This window comes from Giraffa tippelskirchi, chromosome 7 (genome assembly GCF_054371585.1).
Source record: "Giraffa tippelskirchi isolate mGirTip1 chromosome 7, T2T-mGirTip1v1.2.pri, whole genome shotgun sequence".
Classification (NCBI taxonomy): domain Eukaryota; kingdom Metazoa; phylum Chordata; class Mammalia; order Artiodactyla; family Giraffidae; genus Giraffa; species Giraffa tippelskirchi.
The window spans coordinates 153,230,001-153,252,325 of record NC_137281.1 but is presented as its reverse complement, the minus strand read 5'-3'; the positions used below and the strand labels follow the sequence as shown (position 1 = coordinate 153,252,325).

Genomic DNA, 22,325 nt, shown 5'->3' with positions numbered 1-22,325 from the left:
TCTTATAAACAATATCTACCATTTTATAATTGCAATAGGCCACACTAGTTCCTGTGGCAGCACTGATGGATGTATTTCTCATATGAACTTGAAGCCTGAGATGTATTTACCTGAACTACAGATTAATCAGTACATGGACATGGGCAGCTGTGTCTTACTGATTAATTATGCTGAATGATGGATGCAGGTTTAATCCTTTTACCTGATAGATGTTAGGAGCTTGCGAATGACAGTCACCATATCATTTCTCAATAAACTGGTTTTTAACCAGCTTACTGTTGAAACTTCAGATAGTTGATGTTCCAGGAAAAAAGAACAAAAAGCACAGGATTTTCCATGTATCACTTTATATTTCCAATAATTTATCTTAAAGTTTGTTCTCTGATCAACAAGTGCATATTCATATTAAATACAATTGTTATTCAGATATTCCACTGTGGGGAAATCTGGTTTATCAACTAGGAAACATAATTTAAAAGGTTAATAAGATTCATAATTGAGTACATAATGTTAAGGTAATGACTATTTTCTTAAGCCAGAAAACCATCAACTCATGGTTAAAATTACCTGTCTAAAAATGAAGAGAAAGAAACTTAACTACATATTAGTTCTTCTGCTTTTAAGAGGGAAATGCTAGATTTTTTCCTATAGGAAAAAATGGAGGAGCTTATTGATCATTCCTCCAATTGGGAGAAAAAAAAAAAAAAACATGTATTGTGTAATTAATATTTTCCTCCTAAACAATTTAATAGACAGTCCCTAAGGAGAAAATAAATAATCAAGGACCACTGAGATTTAACAAATTTATAGAAACCTTTTCCACTGGTACTAAAGTTAGTCTAGCTCTTCCTTTTTATTTCACTGCAATTTGTATTCCTATCATAGCTTATTATTAGCATTTCACCCTGAGAGAATTTATTGGAGCTATCTATGTACATTGCTTGCTCCTTCATTAGAGGCATTGGTGGACTGGAAAACAGTGGCCATCATATCTTTATTTAACACTGTCCTTCACAATGCTTAAATAGTTCCTTACAGGCAGTAGGTGCTCAATAAAACATTATTGAATTAAACTGAAAATGTATATATTGCTTGCTCATTGTTTAGTCACTAAGTCTTGTCCGACTCTTTTGTGACACCATGGACTGTAGCCCGCCAGGCTCCTCTGTCCATGGGATTTCACAGGCAAAAATTCTAGAGCGGGTTTCCATTTCCATTACACAGATGAAGATGTTAGTTTGTCTGTATCTGATCTTCCTAATTCCTTTCAGTGATAGGTAAACTGTCGTGAACCTCAACCCCACTTAGGCCCTAACTGAATCTATATCCATAAAGGCTGCCCTCTGATTAACAGGCGGGTCTAGCACTACCTGTGAGTGCCAGGGTATCTTCCCTGATGTCCCCTCTCTTGCTGTCTGTCATTTTGTACAGGTCATTGGTGGTATCTTTGCTGCACTGTTCCCTCAAGAGCACTTCGGTCTCCCTGTGGGGTGTTAGACTGAACTTCATAACCTAGTCGGGTGAACTTAAGTGGGCATCGCTAGGAGGCCCAGCTTCCTGCCGATGCTCTCAGCTGAAATCCAGGCATAGTCATGAACTTGAGTAATGTCACTGTCTAGAAACTTCAGTAGCTGACATCAGCTCTTATTTTCATACCAAAACTTAAACTCTTTCCACAATTTATCCTGAGTCTAAAGCAGCCTTGGTGGCATTCCAACCAGAGGATCAGGATTAGAGCCAATACAAGGCTGGTTTGAGATTTCAAGAGAAGTGTGAGCAGGATTTCTGGGGTTTTCCTGAAAGGAAGAAGAGCAATGGCAGAGTTTCACATAGAAAAGGCCCTTCTGTGGCAATCGCACGGAATGTTGGGAGCCAAGAACCTTGGGTTCCTGAGCCAGTTCCTTCTTAACTTTTCCAAGCTTCAGCTTCCTCCTCTGTCCAATAAAAATAAACTTGGCTTTTTGTAAAGTTTAAGTGGTACAGCCTAGACAGCAAATTAAAAAGCAGAGATATTACTTTGCCAACAAAGGCCCATCCAGTCAAGGCTATGGTTTTTCCTGTGGTCATGTATGGATGTGAGAGTTCGACTATAAAGAAAGTTAAGTGCTGAAGAATTGATGCTTTTGAATTGTGGTGTTGGAGAAGATTCTTGAGAGTCCCTTGGACAGCAAGGAGATCCAACCAGTTCATCCTAAAGGAAATCAGTCCTGAATATTCATTTGAAGGACTGATACTAAAGCTGAAACTCCAATACTTTGGCCACCTGATGCAAAGAATTGACTCACTGGAAAAGATCCTGATGTTGGGAAAGACTGAAGGTAGGAGGAGAAGGGGATGACAGAGGATGAGATGGTTGGATGGTATCACCAACTCAATGGACATGAGTTGGAGTAAACTCTAGGAGTTGGTGATAGACAGGGAAGCCTGGCATGCTGCAGTCCATGGGGTTGCAAAGAGTCAGACACGACTGAGCGACTGAATTGAACTGAAGTGTGCAGGGAGAAAGCACATAAATTTCCTAGAACAGTATCTGATTTGTTAGTGCTTACAAAAGTTAGAACTGGACATGGAACAACAGACTGGTTCCAAATAGGAAAAGGAGTACTTCAAGGCTGTATATTGTCACCCTGCTTATTTAACTTATATGCAGAGTACATCATGAGAAATGCTGGGCTGGAAGAAACACAAGCTGGAATCAAGATTGCCGGGAGAAATATCAATAACCTCAGATATGCAGATGACACCACCCTTATGGCAGAAAGTGAAGAAGAACTAAACAGCCTCTTGATGAAAGTGAAAGAAGAGAGTGAAAAAGTTGGCTTAAAGCTCAACAATCAGAAAACTAAGATCATGGCATCCGGTCCCATCACTTCATGGGAAATAGATGGGGAAACAGTGGAAACAGTGGCTGACATTATTTTTCTGGGCTCCAAAATCACTGCAGACGGTGACAGCAGCCATGAAATTAAAAGATGCTTACTCCTTGGGAGGAAAGTTATGACCAACCTAGATAGCATATTTAAAAGCAGAGACATTACTTTGCCAACAAAGGTCCATCTAGTCAAGGTTATGGTTTTACCAGTAGTCATGTATGGATGTGAGAGTTGGACTGTGAAGAAAGCTGAGTGCCGAAGAATTGATGCTTTTGAACTGTGGTGTTGGAGAAGACTCTTGAGAGTCCCTTGGACTGCAAGAAGATCCAACCAGTCCATCCTAAAGGAGATCAGTCCTGGGTGTTCACTGGAAGGACTGATATTGAAGCTGAAACTCCAATACTTTGGCCACCTCAGGTGAAGGGTGGACTCATTGGAAAAGATTCTAATGCTGGGAAGGATTGGGGGCAGGAGGAGAAGGGGACAACAGAGGATGAGATGGTTGGATGGCATCACCGACTCGATGGACATGGGTTTGGGTAAACTTCGGGAGTTGGTGATGGACAGGGAGGCCTGGCGTACTGTGATTCATGGGGTTGCAAAGAGTCGGACACGACTGAGCGACTGAACTGAACTGAATAAATATTAACTACATTTTTTTTTCATATAAGAAGAGCAAACAGTAGTTAACAAAAAATGGGTCAGAAAAGTGGCCATAGCAAAGGAAGTGGCTGCTGACCTCAGAGGCTGCAAAAAGGCTTGAATTAATCCAACCATAAATTGTCCTGTTTCAAGTCATGGAAGAAAAGGAGAGCTGCAGGCCCTCTTCCCAGGGGGCTTAACACTGACACACTTTGAGCTTTGTAGTGATAAACCTAGACCTGCGTCTTTTGTCAACACCATAAAGCAAAACTAGACACATGGTGACAAGAGCACTTTAAGGTCGGCCCGGCCCTAACATCTGTGGGGCTCAGGATAAAAGTACACGTGGAGGTTCATGGGTTTGACATCTAAATATTTAAATGTTATAACTAAAGATATCAAACCATTAAATATGTTCTATCCCCTGACCTTAAAAATCTACCTTCATACAGCAAGAAAAATGAGGCTTGAATTTACCATTTTTGGACACACAGGGAGGCCTGGTGTGCTGCAGTCCATGGGGTCGCAGAGTCAGACACAACTGAGCGACTAAACTGAACTGAACTGAAGGACTTCCCTGGTGGTCCAATGGTTAGGACTCAGAGCTCCCAGTGCAGGAGCACAGGTTCAATCCTCGCTTGGGAAACTAAGATCACACATGTAGTACAGCACAGTCAAAATAATAATAAAGTTTCCTGCTAAAAGGTAGTGGTGCAGGGAGAGTTGTCTCCAGACTCCTGTGTGTCCCAGCTTAGATTTTCATCTGGAAGGTCTTACTGCATACCTCCTTCTTCAAAACGAGCTTCTTAAAAATCCTTTGGGTAAGTAAATTGGTGGCCTGGTCCACTTTCAAGTGGAAAGACTCAAGGAGAAGGCCTGCACAGGTTCTGGACACTGACTCAGGTCCACATGGATGCAGGTGGAATACTGCGTATTCAGAGTCTGGTTAAGAAGAGGGAGGTACCATCATTAGTGAGGACATCCTCTTGGTCATATGCTCCTCCAGTCTCAGCTGCAGAGGTGCTAGAAAGACACTCTAAAGCCCAAGGTCTGGGAAAGGAATCCATCTTGCACAAGTCTAAGGGCAAGATGCTTAAGTGATGGGCTTGGTAACAAAAGGGATAATCATACACTGAATGCAGGAGCAGCAGAAGTAGGTTACAAATCAGCATGAGTTAGGCCCGAGGATTTAAATCTTACCATCAATTGCGGATATGCTGTGACAGTGGCTCAAGGGAATTTAGCAACTGGGAATTCTTTTAATCTCTTTTTTTCTATTTCACTTTCCCCATTTTCTTCTCTCTCCCATCTCCACCTCCAGCTCTAAGTATGTGCACTGTTGTTTTATTGTATGAAACTAGTTGTTTTTTTATCAATTAGCAGGACAGGTATATCATCTTGAATCTTTTTTTAATAGAAAAAATTTATATACACCTCTTATTTGGATAATCAATCAATATCTTTATGTAACATAGTCTTGAATTGTTCTTACAAGTGATACAACCCACCTAAGACCTTCTGATCAAAGATCCATCTACAGAAGACAATAAAAGATTATATAGCTTTAAAATTAAGGTTTAAAACTTCTAAAACCATATTCTATTCTTTCTATTTTCTACCCAGGGGAGCTCTCCAAAGCAAAGCTGAAAAATTAGCTATACATCCAAAAGTGCTACATGTGGGAAAGAATCCTGAATGACAGGCAGTTACTTAGATATGAAGGTTTTCATCTTTTAGATTCAATTCAGTTCAGTCGTTCAGTCATGTCCGACTCCTTGGGACCCCATGAATCGCAGCACGCCAGGCTTCCCTGTCTATCACCAACTCCCGGAGTCTACCCAAACTCATGTCCATCGAGTCGGTGATGCCATCCAGCCATCTCATCCTCTGTCGTCCCCTTCTCTTCCTGCCCCCAATCCTTCCCAGCATCAGAGTCTTTTCCAATGAGTCAACTCTTAGCATCAGGTGGCCAAAGTATCGGAGTTTCAGCTTCAATATCAGTCCTTCCAATGAACACTGAGGACTGATCTCCTTTAGGATGGACTGGTTGGATCTCCTTGCAGTCCAAAGGACTGTCAAGAGTCTTCTCCAACACCACAGTTCAAAAGCATCAATTCTTTGGCGTTCAGCTTTCTTCACAGTCCAACTCTCACATCCATACATGACTACAGATTATTGTGCCACTAAAATTAAGATGATAGTTCTTTATAATGAGTACAGTCACAGCAATTTAAAGTTGACAAAGATTTTAAAAATCATCAAAATCACTGTAGTGAAAAGTGTATTTGAAAAAGACTGAAAGTTAAAGTAGTTTAGTAAGTTGTTCAAGGTCACAGGAGTAGAGCCTGGCCCGGGATCCAGGTGTTATTTCTGGCTAAGTGGATGTCTTAGCTTGGGCTGCTATAACAAATTACCACGGAATGAGTGACTTCAACAACAAACATTCATTTCTCACTGATCTGAAGTCTGGAAAGTCCAAGATCAAGGTTCTGGTAGGTCTTGTGCTGGTGAAGGTCCCCTTCCTGTTTTGCAGATGGCTGATTTCTTACTGTATTTTCACATGGTGAAGAGGAGAGATCATTTCTCTCATGTCTCTTCCTATAAGAACATCAATTCTATTCAAAAGGGCTCCACCCATATGACCTGGTCACCTCCCAAGGCCCCACTTCTAATACCATCATATCAGGGACTACGGTTTCAATGCACGAGTTCGGGGAAGATACAAAGGTTCAGAAAAACAAGCTTTCCTCTGCAATGAGGTACTGATTATAAGACTATGAACACTAAGTGTGTTTCCAGATTTTCTTAGAAAATTTAAGATAAAGGTAAGAAACAGTGGTAATGAATGAACGAAAAAGTAAAAGAACAGGAATCTTCAGGTGCCTCAGGGTATCTAGAAAGAGGCTCCGGGTCACACGCATACAGGGAGCCTACCATCTCCTCCAGAACACAATGTCTAATCTGAAACTGTTAGTACAATTGTCCCCACTTATCTGTGGTTTTACTTTCACTGGTTTCAGTTACCTGGGGCCAACCAGGGTCCAAAAATATCAGATGGAAAGTTTCACAGAAATAAATAATTCATAAGTTTTAAATTGTGTGCCATTCTGAGTATCAGTGATGAAATCTCCTTCCATCCCACCCTGTCCTGCTGAGGACATAAGTCACCCCTGCGTCCAGAACGTCCTGCTTGCTAGTCATTTATTAGCATTTTGGTTGACTATCAACAGTATTGCAGCACTTGTGTTCAAAGAAACCTTATTTTACCTAATAATGGCTCCAAAGTAAAAGAGTACCAATGCTGGCCATTCAGGTATTCTCTTCTTATGCCTAATTTATAAATTTAAACTTTACCACAGGTATGTATGTATAGGCAAAAACACGGTGTACATAGGGTTCGGTACTGTTCATGGTTTTCAGCATCCCCTCTGGAGGCCTTGGAACACATTCCCTGGTGGATAAAGTGGGCCCACAAAAAATACCACTTTTCTAAAGAGACTGTCTCATCTAGAGACAGAAAGAAAAGAGACAGACTATCACAGCAAAGAAAAACCACATTCAGGAATTTAAAATATTAAACATCGAGCTTAGATTTGGTTTGGATCATCATCCGGCCCACTGACAAGTTTTCACCAAGCACAGAACTCAAAAGGCACAGGAAGATGAGTCAAAGCCTTTCCCTGTGCAGAAATCGCTTCCTGAGTTGCTCTGTGGGGAGAAGAGCGAGGTGAAAGGAGCCCGAGTGCTCTGCAGGCTTGATCTGACGTGGACCTGACAATGACACACCCAGGAGGCGTTGGCGCTGGCAGCCGGAGCGGAGCTGCTGCCCAGCAAGGTGGAGGCACAGAATCTATGACGACAGAGAATCAGTCCAAACAGGATTAATCTAGGACTGCCTGTCACTTGTGACTCTGAGCTAGCTGTGTCAGAGGACTGACTGGGATTGCAAAATGGCCTTGAACTTGTTTTTACGTATGACTAGCAGCTGTATGAACTCACCACGCCACCCCCCACCCCCAAATATAGCACATGTGTGCTACCTCACTTCAGCCATGTCCGACTCGTTGCAACCTCATGGGCTGTAGCCTGGCAGGCTGCTCTGTCCATAGGATTCTCCAGGCAAGAATACTGGAGTGACTGCCATGTCCTCCTTCAACGGATGTTTCTGAACCAGGGATCGAGCCCTCATCCTTTACATCCCCTGCCTTGGCAGCTGGTTTCTTTACCACTAGCACCACCTGGGATTTGCAATATTTAGCACATAGGAGGATGAAAAATTGAAGGAAAACTAATAGAAGGTAAGTGGATTATCCATGGAGGTAGAGTTCCTCTTACTTAAGGAGGTCCCAAGGGCATGCATTTCAAGGAATACGCTTACAATATTAGTTCGCTTAGGAAGGAAGTTTCCATTTCTAGAGTTCATATTGATGTGGTAGCTTCTCAACAGCAACTCGGTTGTAATCCCTTGAGAAGTGAGAAAGTCAGCATCATTCCAGGAGTGATGTTGGAAGTGGATTTCTGGCTACTCTTCATGAAAAAAGAAACATATATGTGTTCTATAAGAAATACAGAAAAAAATGAAAACCTCTCCCAGAATCACAAAATACTAGAAATAAAAACAATCCTTCAGATGATCTATTTCAGTCTCCTTATTTAATAAGTGAGGAGCGAGGCTATAGAGACATTAGAGGACAGACTAACATTACAAAACTAATAAAGAAAGGTATTATGGAGTAGTGGTTTTAGAAGTGTGTCCCAGTGTCAGACATCCTTGGTGTAAGTCCTAGCTCCATTAATTACTGGCTATGTAACTTTGATTGTGCCACTCAAACTTTCTGCATGTCAGATTTCCTATATATAAATGGGAGTCATGGTTTCTACTATACTGAGTAGAAACTATGTATGAAGGGGCTTTCTACCATGAAGCCCCATTGAGGCTACTATAAAGATTAAATAAAGTACTTTGTATAAAATTGTCTGTACAGTTGCAAGACAGATGGCAATCAATTACCACTAATTATTCATAATAGTAGTAATAATATCACAATGATGATCAATCACTTTTTGTTACATGACAAAATAAGAGTTAGTTCAGAGATACACATCTGTGGCCTCTAAAACTCACCAGAAATTTCAGAGTCAAAGTTGACTGTAGTCAACTATAACCTAATGAAAGGCTTTTCTACTGAAAAAGCTAAGTGCTTTACTGGCAAAATAAACTGACAAAATAAAGACTGAAGTACTTTCAGAAGAATTGAAGAGACTGAGGAGAATAAAATTAAAAAACTTGGTAACATGTGGAACAATTAAAAGTAAATGGACATGGAGTTTTGTATAGATGACAGCCTAACAGAGGGATCTAGCGATTGTCACAGAATCCCTTCTTTAGTTTTATTCTATATAATATATTCATAAATACCTGCAACACAGAAGACAGTGCTTATTAATTACGACCAGGAAGTCAAATTGATGAGGTCAAGTGTTAGCAGACTACTGCCAAAAGATAAGTCTAGAAAGAAAACAAACCCTAAAAAATCAACTGCATTAACAAAAGAAAAAGATGTTTTAGCAGTAGCACATGTCAAAAACAATTATGGCAGTTTCAGCTACCGTTAAACCTAAAATAATGCAAAACCCAAAAAGCAGCAAATTTATAGACAACAAATCCATCTGTTGAAAAGTGTGAGTAAATATTTTATGAATTTGAAAATCTGGATGACTATTGCCTCTCTAGAATAATATCATAAAGCAGAAATCAGAGTCCCCAGGAAACAAATGTTGCAAAAAGTGAAAGGGATGAAATCAAAGCTGACAGGTCTCAAGAAAAAAGTAGGCAAAAAGTAAAACCAACACAGTCATAACAATGAAAATAAAAGGCACACAAGAGTGAAAAAAAAAAAAAACTGAAGAAAATATAATGGCAGAGAGGATAAAAACAAATCAAATTTACAAAAAGAAATGGAAGAAAGAATAAATGAGCAAGCAAATGATAGAGAATCAGACAAGGGAAATTCACAAGACTAGGGTCTCCAAGAAAGGAAACAACTTACTAGGAAGAAATACAGAGTCATAAGTCAATAAATTTTTCCTGAAATAAAAGTGAGTTTGAATCTCCATGCTGAAAATGCATATCTTTGCTGGAGAAACTGATCCATAATAGTGGATAGTAAGATAAATGAAATTCAAAGTACAGAATCCCTTTAGCAGCCAGAAAAACAGATTAAAACATGAATGTTACGAAAATCTACAAGATCATTCAAATTCATAAGATTGTTGATCACCATATAAAATTAACTTAAATCAGAAAATATAAGCCAAGGAAATTATATTAAGTCAAATGATTATTTAGCTACAAAAGCTACAGGCAGATAGTGTTAAATAAATGAGAGCTGAGTAAAAGTTGTTTCCATGAGTCTTTCTGGGGAAATTATTAGGGGACAAAGTTCAGCCTCCAAAACTGACTAGGGGAAAACCATAGCAAGTGGACAAGGGATAGCACTGAATAGTTAATAGCTGGGAGTCAAAGCATATCATTGAAAGCTGACAGATTAAATGATAGAAGTGCAAGAGTATTTAACTCTACAATGATAGTAATCAAAAAAGACTTTTCAATTGACTAAAACTGAAGGATATAAGGGACAGAGAAGAGAAGAAAGGAAGTGGAAATACGTTAATTAATCATCTCTTTTATAACAGAGATTGATTTATTTTAAAGAAATGTTTGTTATACAACTTTATTTTTAAGGAATGCAATGCTTTCTAAATATCAGAACTACACATATAAACATACAGGAAAATGAAGAAAATGGAACACAGAGTAAAACAAACAGAAAAATCTATGAATACAATGAAAAATCATGAATGATTTTCAGAGAACTAATGAAAAAACATCATTACTTTATTAAAATTTTAAAAAGTAGATTACAGAACAAAGTTCAATGTTTGCAGCACACACATTAATATTTCTATTAATGAAAATGCTGCTGCTGCTGCTGCTGCTAAGTCGCTTCAGTCGTGTCCGACTCTGCGACCCCATAGACGGCAGCCCACCAGGCTCCCCCGTCCCTGGGATTCTCCAGGCAAGAATACTGGAGTGGGCTGCCATTTCCTTCTCCAATGCATGAAAGTGAAAAGTGAAAGTGAAGCCGCTCAGTCGTGTCCGACCCCTAGCGACCCCATAGACTGCAGCCTACTAGACTCCTCCGTCCATGGGATTTTCCAGGCAAGAGTACTGGAGTGGGGTGCCATTGCCTTCTCCGATTAATGAAAATAGAAACCGATTAATAATCTGATCTTGTCTTTTTTTACCCTTCCTTCACTGACTCTACTAGTGGCCTCCCTGCTATTCTGGAAGGTGCCATTTCTCCCACTACTGCATCAAGGTCTTCAAACTTGCTGTTTGAGTTGCTTTCTCTGCAATCTTCCCATAATTAGCCACCTCTTATTCATAATCTCTATGTCCTTATGTTCCCTCTCCAGAGAAAGAATTTCTCAGCCCGTGTTTAGAATTAAATGAATACAGAGAAGAAACTACATTTATTTTTGTGTGTGTGTTGTATTGGCTTGTATATAGACATAAAATTTTTCTAGAAGGTTAAATAAGAACGTAATAATTGTTATGTTCAAGGCGAAACAAAACTGAGCAATTGTGAGGCACTTATGGGGGGAATTCGTGTTTTTAAATCTTTTTATACTTTGGAGATCTGACCCATTTGCCTATATTATCTAGTTTTTAAAAAGCATTTTGACATGGCAGTGCATTGTGATGAGAACCAAAAGAAGGGCATGGAACCCAAAGCAAAGTTGTTAAGGTTTTCTTGATGAATACATATTCTCATACAAGGTTTAGACCAGAAAAATGGATTAGCCAGGAGAGATGCAAGTGGTGGATCACCGGGCGGAAGATAGAAATGAAGACAATTTTAAAGTCAAAGGCCAACATTGTATGTTCAAAGGTAAAAGTCATTTAGCATTACAGAGTGTGGGGAGATGTGAGCCTGGAGACACAGGCAGGCCGAGGACTCAGAATACGTTCAGTTCAGTTCAGTCGTTCAGTCGTATCCAACTCTCTGCGACCCCATGAATCGCAGCACACCAGGCCTTCCTGTCCACCACTAACTTCGTAAGTCCACCCAAACCCACGTCCGTCGAAACGGTGATGCCATCCAGCCATCTCATTCTCTGTCATCCTCTTCTCCTCCTGCCCTCAATCTTTCCCAGCATTAGGGTCTTTTCCACTGAGTCAGCTCTTCACAGCAGGTGGCCAAAGTATTGGAGTTTCAGCTTCAGCATCAGTCCTTCCAATGAACACCCAGGACTGATCTCCTTTAGGATGGACTTATTGGATCTCCTTACACTCCAAGGGACTCTCAAGAGTCTTCTCCAACACCACAGTTCAAAAGCATCAATTCTTTGGTGCTCAGCTTTCTTTATAGTGCAACTCTCACATCCATACATGACTACTGGAAAAACCATAGCCTTGACTAGACAGACCTTTGTTGGCAAAGTAATATCTCTGCTTTTTAATATGCTATCTAAGTTGGTCATAACTTTCCTTCCAAGGAGTAAGTGTCTTTTCATTTAATGGTTGCAGTCACCATCTGCAGTGATTTTGGAGCCCAGAAAAATAAAGTCAGCCACTGTTTCTACTGTTTCCCCATCAATCTGCCATGAAGTGATGGGACTGGCTGCCATGAACTTAGTTTTCTGAATGTTGAGCTGTAAGCCAAGTTTTTCACTCTCCTCTTTCACTTTCATCAAGAGGCTCTTTAGTTCTTCTTCACTTTCTGCCATAAGGGTGGTGTTATCTGAATATCTGAGGTTATTGATATTTCTCCCAGCAATCTTGATTCCAGCTTGTGTTTCTTCCAGCCCAGCGTTTCTCATGATGTGCTCTGCATATAAGTTAAATAAGCAGGGTGACAATACACAGCCTTGACATATTCCTTTCCCGATTTGGAATCAGTCTGTTGTTCCATGTCCAGTTCTAACTGTTGCTTCCTGACCTGCATACAGGTTTCTCAAGAAACAGGTCAGGTGGTCTGGTATTCCCATCTCTTTCAGAATTTTCCACAGTTTATTGTGATCCACAGAGTCAAAGACTTTGGCATAGCAATAAAGCAGAAATAGACGTTTTCCTGGAACTCTCTTGCTTTTTCGATGATCCAGCGGATGTTGGTAATTTGATCTCTTGTTCCTCTGCCTTTTCTAAAACCAGCTTGAACATCTGGAAGTTCATGGTTCATGTATTGCTGAAGCCTGACTTGGAGAATTTTGAGCATTACTTTACTAGCGTGTGAGATGAGTGCAGTTGTGTGGTAGTTTGAGCATTCTTTGGCATTGCCTTTCTTTGGGATTGGAATGAAAACTGACCTTTTCCAGTCCTGTGGCCACTGCTGAGTTTTCCAAATTTGCTAGTATATTGAGTGTAGCACTTTCACAGCATCATCTTTCAGGATTTGAAATAGCCCAACTGGAATTCCATCACCTCCACTAGCTTTGTTCGTAGTGATGCTTCCTAAGGCCCACTTGACTTCACATTCCAGGATGTCTGGCTCTAGGTGAGTGATCACACCACTGTGATTGTCTGGGTTGTGAAGAACTTTTTTGTACAATTCTTCTGTGTATTCTTGCCACCTCTTCTTAATATCTTCTGCTTCTGTTAGGTCCCTACCATTTCTGTCCTTTATCGAGCCCATCTTTGCATGAAACGTTCCCTTGGTACCTCTTATTTTCTTGAAAAGATCTCTAGTCTTTCCCATTCTATTGTTTTCCTCTATTTCTTTGCATTGATGGCTGAGGAAGCCATTCTTATCTTATCCTTGCTATTCCTTGGAACTCTGCATTCAAATGGGTATATCTTTCCTTTTCTCCTTTTCTTTTCGCTTCCCGTCTTTTCACAGCTATTTGTACGGCCTCCTCAGACAGCCATTTTGCTTTTTTGCATTTCGTTTTTAGCAACATCACATCATTCTGTAGGCAAGAAGAAGCCGCTGTTAAGAGTTCTAAGTGAAGCCTTTAAAAATATCATCACCTATCAGAAGTTAGCTGATTTTATATAATTGATGTCAACTGTTATAACTTTGTTTTAATTCTAATTAATCTTTATTGGAGAATAGTTGCTTTACAATATTGTGTTATTTTCTGCTTACAGCAAAGTGAATCAGTTATACATATCCACTCTTTCAGAGTCTTTCCAATGCAGGTCATTACAGAGAACTGGTGAGAGTTCCCTGCGCTGCCCAGTAGGTTCTTACTAGTTATCTATTTTATATATCGTGCTGTGTATATGTCAGTCCTAATGTCCCAGTCTATCCCTTCCCCACTTTCCCCCTTGGTAACTGTAAGTTTGTTTTCTACATCTATGACTCTACTTCTGTTTTGTAAACAGGTTCATTTGTGCTTAGTCACTCAGTCAAATCCAACTCTTTGTGACCCCATGGACTGTGGCCTGCGAGGCTTCTCTTTTCATGAGGATTCTCTAGGCAAGAATACTGGAGTAGGTTGCCATGCCCTCCTCCAGGGGATCTTCCCAACCCAGGGATCAAACCCAGGTTTCCCACATTGCAGGCAGATTCTTTACCATCTGAGCCACCAGGGAAGGCCAAGCTCATTTGCACACAATTGTTATAATTGATAATACCCATAAGGTCAATTAATCGATTCAATTAAAATTCTATGACTACTTTGAAGAAATGTATAAATTTAGATCTTCCACCCATTTTTTGATTGGGTTGTTTGCTTGTTTATAGTTTCTTCTGCCATGTAAAAGCTTTTAAATTTAATTAGGTCCCTTGTTTATTTTTGCTTTTAGTGCCATTTCTCTAGGAGATGGATAAAAAAGATCCTGCTGCAATTTATGTAAGAGAATGTTCTGCCTATATTTTCCTCTAAGAGTTTTTAGTATCTGGCCTTACATTTAGATTTTTAATCCATTTTGAGTTTATGTTTGTGTATACTGTTAGGGAGTATTCTACTTTTGGTCTTTTACATGTAACTGTTCAGTTTTCCCAGCACTACTTATTGAGGAGACTGTCTTTTCTCTTAGGGTTTGCCTTAGGGTTTCCCAGGTGGCTCAATGGTAAAGAATCTTCCTGCCAGTGCAGCAGATGTGAGTTCAATCCCTGGGTTGGGAAGATCTCCTGGAGAAGAAAATGGTAAACCACTCCAGTTTTCTTGCCTGGGAAATCCCAGGGACAGAGAAGCCTGGCAGACTATAGTCCATGGGGTTACAAAAGAGTGAGATAAAAGTTAGTGCCTAAAAAACAACAAAAAGTGACCATAGCTGCTTGGGTTTGTCTCTGGACTTTCTCCAAAGAAGACATACAGATGACCAAGAGGCACATGAAAAGAAGTTCAGCATCACTAATTATTAGAGAAATGTAAATCAAAACTACAATGAGGTAGCATCTCACACTGGTTACACCATAACTAACACAATATTGTAAATCAATGGTACTCCCAACAAAAATTTAAAAACAAACAAAAAACCCAGGACTAGTTGTGGCAAGAATGTGGGTAAATTCAAACTTTTATACTATGGTGGTTGTGTAAACTGGTCTGGCCACTTTGGATAGCAGTTTAACATTAGGTATCTGATTTTATTTGAAAATGGGAATTTCATACATCTGAATAATTTTATGTCTAAGTTTATTCCCAAGGAAAATACTCATGTAAAACTAAAACTAAAATGCATGTAAAAAGAGCAAGTAAAGGAGGTTATTGTAAGATGCTTGTAATAGCAGGCTATGGAAAGCATCTGTCTCCATGAACAGAGGAATAGATAAATACACTATAATGAAATATAAGAATTGATGCTTTTGAGCTGTGGTGTTGGAGAAGAGTCTTGAGAGTCTCTTGGACAGCAAGGAGATCAAACCAGTCAATCCTAAATCAACCCTGAATATACATTAGAAGGACTGATGCTAAAGCTAAAGTTCCAACACTTTGGCCACCTGATGTAAAGAGCCAACTCATTGGAAAAGACCCTGATGCTGGGAAAGATTGCAGGCAGGAGGAGAAGGGGATGACAGAGGATGAGATGCTTGGATGGCATCACCAACTTAATGGACGTGAGTTTGAGCAAGCTCCGGAAGTTGGTGATGGACAGGGAAGCCTGGTGTGCTGTAGTTCATGGGGTCATAAAGAGTCAGATACGGCTGAATGACTGAGCAAGAACAACAAATAATAAAATACACTGTGGGCGATTTATAAAATATTATTCACAGGTAAAAAGAATAAATGAAAAGTCACCTTAAAGACTGCTTCCCCTCTCTCTCTCTCCTCTCTCATGTGTGGGTGCACACACATACACAACACTTACATCAATCTAGGTGAGTGGAGTCCAAATATACTGCATTCCTATCGTTGCTGTTACAAATTATCACAAACTTATTAGCTCAAAACAAAAACTTACTGCTCTATAGTTGTAGAGGTCAGAAGTCTAAACATGGTCTCAATGGGCTAAAATCAAGATGTTGGCAAACTGCTTTTCTTCTGGAAGATCTAGCATAGAATCTGTTCTCTGGCCTTTTCCATTTCTAGGCTGTCCACATCCCTCAGCTTGTGGTCCCTTCTTGTTTTTACAAAGCCAACATTGGCTGGTCAACTCTTTCTCACGTGGCATCACCCTGACTCAGACTCCTCTGTTGGTCTTTAAAAGATCCATGTGATTACCTAGATAATTCAGAATAATCCCCATATTTTAAGGTTATCTGATTACTAACTTTAATTCCATCTGCAATGTTAGTTCTACTTTCCATGTATTAATAATATAACATACTCACAGTTCTGGGGGAATAGGATGTAGATATATTTAGGGGGTCACATTTGCACCTACCAAATGCTTCTGACAATACTTTATTGCACTATGATTCATCATCATGAAATGAAATATGTTCAGATACATCAGTAGGAAATTGGGAAATGCTCATTTATTTAGATATTACACAAAGTAACTCTGGAAATCAGACAACACAGAGTCAATACCAATCTCATCATCACCATTTGTTACCTACTTGAAATTTAGGGTTTTGAATCCAAGGTTTATAGCACTTAACTAGGCTCAGCGAAGACCTAAAATAACCTTTTCAGGGACTTGCAACTGAATTGCAGACGTGGTCAACCAAAGCCAAAATAACATCCACAGACACGAGCAAATTGCATTGATCCATGCAGATGAGACTGAAAACAGCACAAAACACCTTTCTTTCCTGACTTTTCAGGCAATTGAAATGCAATTGCTAAAATCAAGTAGGCAAAGAAATCAATGCTAGCTGTTGATTTTCCAGGCTCCTGATACTCTGGGATGATTTGGAGAGTTGCTGCTCTATCAAACCATTCATAAATTAATGACTGGACACTCATTTCCATTTAGAATGTCTGTTTAAATACCAGTTTGACCTCTGAGTGTTCTAGGGGTTGGTTGAGTAATGTACGTAAAATTGTCATTAAAATCGCATATGAAGCCAAGTTAAAATGAAGCTATTATATCTTGTTGGCTGATTTTCTTCCCTGAAATCTTGAGAGGAAAGAAAGCAATGGCAGTCAATCATCAATAAGAAGAGACAGAACTAGGAAATTTTAATGTTTGTTATAAAAATATCTGAGCCTTTTAATTCAGCTGAGACAATTACACTCCTCCTGCTAAAAACCCTTTATGATATTTTTTAAAATATCATAGAAAATAAACCTCTTTAAAAAACGAGGCTTCTGACTGCCTTTCTGTTTTTGCACCGGAAATTAAGGGTGCGGAGTGTGTAATATATATGTCTTCAGAGTTTCACAAGAAACATTCAGTGGAAATCCTTTTAAATTTATTTGGTGGTTTACCTCCCACCCTGAGGGGCTGAAAATCTCAAGCCCAGGAAGTAGTTACTGATTTACTGGTTGGTCCACAGCCTTTAGTTTCAGTGACAGCTCATTTGACCCATTTCATTTCTCAAAATTGCTTTTTAATTTCCTGGGGACAGAGGCATTGTTGTAGTGTGTTGAGAACATCACATGTTTCAAAATGCTGAAGCCTCCCATCTTATTCAGTAATTCACCTCTGCTGGAAAGGCAGGTCTCCTCCAGAGGGCATGAGTGGAGGTCTGGAGGGTCAAAGCCCCCAGAGGAGCCCCTGCTCTGCTGTTTGCCAGTCACGTGACCCTGGAGACTTCAATTCCCATCTCTGGGCCTCGGCTACTAGTACCTATTTAAATAAGGAATTCAACTCTATTTTCAAAGATCCTTTCTGTTACAAACTGCTATATCATTTTTAAGTTATCATTGTGGGTGGTTAACACTAGTAAAAATATGCATTATAATTTTTTATACAATGAAAAGGTGGCTTTGCTAATTAGAGGAACATTAGTTCATTCATTCATGAAAATTTTGAACAAAACAACATGTTTGGTCCTTAAACAGCAAATACTTAAGAGGGATTTATAATGACACATAACTTGTCTTTTAACCTGCTTATTGTATAGCCCTCTATTCTCAAGAGAAGATTCACTTATACTAAAGATTCTGGGAGGAAGCCTAACCAGATACATGTTATAAAATGCAAAAGCTGAGACCATTGATTTTTCTTTTCCAAACTTCAAAACTTTTTTCAGGCTGTCACACTTCATAAATTTTTCGCCTCTTCCTGGTTATCTTTTCAAACCTTATTCATCCTTGTAGGCCTAGATGGAATCCAATCTAATCAATGAGGCTCTGGATGAACAGCAATGTTTCCTGCATTACTACAGAATTTGATCTTAGCAATGCCAATCAAAACCACAACTGGTTATCACTTGTATGGGTACAAATTAGAAGGTGTAGGGGAAACATAAAAGAATAAAACACATACACTGCTTTCAATGAATCTATAATATAATTAACATAAGACATAGGCACATATGACTTAAGCGAATAAGTGAGACCTAAAAATTACTGAATCATTTTATGGTTACTTATTGTTAATTATAAAATTAATGATAAATGGTTCAGAAATTCTAAAATATTTTTTATTCTTGAACTAGTTTACTTTTACAAATAAAATAGCTTTACCAATACATATCAAATAAAGTTAAGAGAGGTTGAAATGAAAAGGAAAAACCTAAGTTTTCTCTCTAGGTAGTTTGCCAAACACATCCTTATAAACTGAGCACGCTAAAGAAAATAATTTTAAAACCACAAGGCCACAGGGGTTTGACACTTCAGGAATTAAAAAAGGAATGCAACTTACATGGTAAAAAGAAGAAAAGTATTCTTAGAAGGAATGATGTTGAATCCAGATTTTAAAACATGCATGGATGATGGGTAGATTAGAAGAACTGTGTGGAAGCTTCACTGGTGAATAAAAAGAGCATGAAGAAAGCATTGAGGGAGGCAACTCAAGGAGATATGGAAATAAACAATTATACTGAAAGGAATATTTTGTGAAAAACATTATCTTTCTCTTGGCATTTTCATGCACAAGACTTTGTCTTTGGTCATCTGAGGCTACTTCGCTACCTTGAGGGGTAGAATCAATGATAGACGAACATAGAATTAAAACTGTTCACACATAAATACAAAGAGGAAGAGTCTTTCATGTTTTTAAAACCAGAATGTTGGTTGTGAATCAAGATAATGGTCTTTAAAACTAAACTTTGAGGGGGAAAAAATATTTACATTCCCTTAACAACCATTAGCAGATAAAAGTCACATTTAGATCATAGACTTGGGTCTGTGTGTGTGTGTGTGTGTATTTCTCTTATCTAAGACAGGCCATTCCTTTCCCCCTTGTTATTAACAGATTAGGTCATAGAGTATGCAGTGGTCGGGGTGAGTTGCCTGTTGGGTAAAAGCAGTTAATAAGATATCTGTGTGAGTTTTGATAGATCAAAAATGATCAGAGGTCGTGGTTATCCCTTGGGTATAACATAAGAGGTTGAGCACCTAACATCAGCTCTGATAGATCAAAAATGATCAGAGGTCGTGGTTATCCCCTGGGTATAACATAAGAGGTTGAGCACCTAACATCAGCTCACAAAATCAAATAAGAGAAACTGAACAAAAGAATCCAAGGAGCTGAGCCTGAAGGTGTTTCTGATAGCCTAGAGGTCTACACACAGATGCTCAGAGAACCCAGAAGATCCTGGAGACAAAGATCAGACACGGCGTGTTCAGCAAAGGTCCTTCACTGTGCAGGACTGACAGCTAATGGCCAAGACACAGACTTAAGAGCTGTTTCTCCAAAGAAGACATACAGATGGACAAATAAACACATGAAAAAATGCTCAATATAGCTCATTATTAGAGAAATGCAAATCAAATCTACAATGAGATATCACTTCACACAGGTCAGAATGGCCATCATCAAAAAATCTACAAACAATAAATGCTGGAGAGGATATGGAGAAAAGGGAACCTTCTTGCACTGTTGGTGGGAATGTAAATTGATACAGCCACTATGAAGAACAGTATGGAGATTCCTTAAAATCACTAGGAATAAAACCACCATATGATCCAGCAATCCCACTACTGGGCGTATACCCTGAGAAAGCCATAATTCAGAAGGATACATGTACCTCAGTGTTTTGGCTTTTTTGTTTGTTTTTGTGGCACTATTTACAATAGCCAGGACATGGAAGCAACCTATATGTCCATTGACAGATGAATGGATAAAGAAGCAGTGCTACATATATATAATGGAATATTACTGAGTCATAAAAAGAAATGAACTTGAGTCAGTTCTAATGAGGTTGATGAACCTAGAGCCTGTTATACAGAGTAAAGTAAGTCAGAAAGAGAAAAGCAAATATCATAGATTAATGCATATATATGGAATCTAGAAAAATAGTACTGATGAACCTATTTTCAGGGCAGGAATAGAGATGCAGACATAGAGAAAGGACTTGTAGACACATCAGGGAAAGGAGAGCGGGACAAATTGAGAGAAGAGCATTGAAACAAATACATTACTATATATAAAATAGATAGCTTGTGGAAAGTTACTGTATAACACAGGGAGCTCAACCTGGTGCTTTGTTATAAATTAGAGGGATGGGTTTGGAGAGGGATGGGAGGGAAGTTCAAGAGGGAGGGGGCATATTATATTTATGGCTCATTCACTTTGTTGTATGGCAGAAACCAATACAACGTTGTAAAGCAATCTGCTGTTGTTCAGTCGCTCAGATGTGTACGACTTTGTGACCCCATGGACTGAAGCATGCCAGGCTTCCCTGTTCTTCACCATCTCCCAGAGTTTGTTCAAACTCATGTCTATTGAGTCAATGATGCCATCCAACCAACTCATCCTCTGTCACCCACTTCTTCTCCTGTCCTCAATCTTTCTCATGTTTGGGGTCTTTTCCAATGAGTCGGCTCTTTGTGAAGAAATTATCCTCCAATTAAAAATAAAAGTTAAGAAAAAGAGCTGTGTGCCAGTATAACACTCACAAAAAGCCAGACAGGACCAGTTTAACTTAGCAGGAACCAAACCAGCCACTGGACAGCAGAGAACAGCAAGATCAGGAGACACTGTGTAGATATCAATAATTTGTGAATTCACACCTCCTTCACCAGAACAATAATGCATTTTGTAAACCTAGGTGCCACCAAAAAGATGTGGGGAAGAAGGAGCAAGCACTTTTCTGAAGCTTCTGAGTCATAAAACAAAGTACTTGGATTTACTGGATCAAATAAAATTAAACTTAGTCTTCACTAGCAGAAGACTTCCATGTGATTACATGCTCAGATGCCCCCAGAGATGGTACAGGGGCTGGGCCAAGGACTGGGGCAAGTATGAGGAAAGGAAGATGAATCATAAAATAAGAATCAATAATTTTTTTTAAAGTAGTTAGTTGCTCAGTCGTGTCCAGCTCTTTATGACCCTATGGACTGTAGCCCACCAGGCTTCTCTGTCCATGGGATTCTCCAGGTAAGAATACTGGAGTGGGTTGCCACGCCCTCCCCCAGGGAATCTTCCCAACCCAAGGATCAAACCCAGGTCTCCCTTATTGCAGGTGGATTCTTTACAGTCTGAGCCACCAAGAAAGCTAATGACAGTGAAGACGGGAAAGATGGGCCAAGTTGTGGAAAATCCAAAAGTAGGTGTCACATTTAAAGTGATGTCTCTTTTCTGCAACCCTCTGGTTCTTCCATCTTCTCTATCCTCCCTGCCAGAAACTGTCACTTAGAAAGGGTAATTTTTCTACTACTCTGAATATCTTTCTAAGTTTTGTCATTTCCCTCATCAGGTAAATAAACAATCAAACGAAGGTTTAAAAAAAATGTGAGAAGGGAAAGATGTAAAAAGCTGTAAAGGATCTGAGTGAACAAGTTACCTGTGTCAGTTCCTTGGGTACAGGTAGAAGACACGGGACCTGTGGGCCGGCGAACAAGGACTTTACTAATCACAGCAACAGTAGCAGCCAGAGGATCAGCATCTTTACTGCTGCTCCTCCCCCAAGTTCCAACAGAGCAAAGAAGAGGGCCAGGCTGACAGCTACTCTCATAACAGACTGCATTACAGGAGAGGAAGCCCCCAAGCTCACAGAATTCAGATCTTTTATACAGGACAATACCATGCCTGCCTTTTGTCCCAAAGGAAGTTAACATGTTTGTTATTAACATGTTTATTATATTACACAGTAAACAAAGTTTCATTGGCTCTGAAAGGAGACCCTATCTCTACTGTTCATTGTTCACTACATAAATATTCTTGGAAAGATAGTCTGGCACAAAGACAGTCTAAAGATGTGTGGGAAAGTAAGAGGCCTATGAAAAATTCTTTCCCAAATGTAAGGCCGTGACCCTCTCCTCACTAATTATTTATCACATATGACTTAGGTTATCCTT

General features: G+C 39.5%; 2 long non-coding RNA genes across 6 annotated transcripts in view; both read right to left on the bottom strand.

The window, feature by feature from the left end:
• The window catches only part of LOC145513671 (uncharacterized), a 793,767-nt gene that overhangs the window by 234,732 nt on the left and 536,710 nt on the right, over window positions 1–22,325 (bottom strand). The window lies entirely within an intron of this gene.
• Window positions 13,389–16,817, bottom strand: LOC145513587 (uncharacterized). Its single transcript, XR_014059542.1, has 2 exons — window positions 14,974–16,817; window positions 13,389–14,042 (listed from the first exon to the last, which is right to left on the bottom strand). It is a non-coding gene; the product is annotated as an uncharacterized LOC145513587 (long non-coding RNA).